This window comes from Propithecus coquereli, unplaced genomic scaffold (assembly GCF_000956105.1).
Source record: "Propithecus coquereli isolate 6110/MARCELLA unplaced genomic scaffold, Pcoq_1.0 Scaffold35, whole genome shotgun sequence".
NCBI classification, from domain to species: domain Eukaryota; kingdom Metazoa; phylum Chordata; class Mammalia; order Primates; family Indriidae; genus Propithecus; species Propithecus coquereli.
This window is the reverse complement of record NW_012149174.1, coordinates 2851268-2851907: the sequence shown is the minus strand read 5'-3', so window position 1 is coordinate 2851907 and position 640 is coordinate 2851268. Positions and strand designations below refer to the sequence as shown.

The following is a 640-nucleotide window of genomic DNA, read 5'->3' as shown; positions in this document are numbered from 1 at the left end:
TGCAAGATTTATATGCAGAAAATCATAACGACATTACTGAGAAAAATTAAATAAAATCTTACTAAATAGAGATACAGGGTTTTCATGACTTAGAAGACCCACATTAAGATGTCAATTCTTCCCAAGTTAACACAATGACAATCACAGTCCCATCAAATTTTTTTGTAGCAATTAGCAAGCTGATTCTAAAACAAATGAAAATACAAAGGACTTAGATTATGTAAAATGATTTTGAAAAAAGAACCAAGTTGGAAGACTCTCACCACCTAATTTCAAGGCTTATATAAAGCTATAATAATCAAGATGGTATAATATTGGAATAAACAGAGATAGAACAGAGTCCAGAATAGACCTACGCATGTGTTTGATTTTTGACAAAGAAATAAGGTAATTTAATGAGGAAAGGATAATTTTTTTACATATACTGCTGGAACTAGTGGACATCTATACGTAAAAAAAATGAACTTTATTCACCATATCCAAAATGGATTACAGGTTTAAATGTAAGAGCTAAAACAATAAAACTTCTAAGAGATAATCTTTGTGACCTAAGATTTCTTAGGACACATAGGTATGAATCATAAAAGAAAAAAATTGATAAGCTCCAGTTTACTAAATAGACTTCATCAAAATTAAAAGC

At 29.2% G+C, this 640-nt stretch overlaps 1 protein-coding gene across 1 annotated transcript in view; it reads right to left on the bottom strand.

Moving 5' to 3' along the window:
- QRSL1 (glutaminyl-tRNA synthase (glutamine-hydrolyzing)-like 1) overlaps positions 1-640 on the bottom strand; it is a 28371-nt gene that overhangs the window by 17243 nt on the left and 10488 nt on the right. The gene's annotated exons all lie outside the window — the stretch shown is intronic.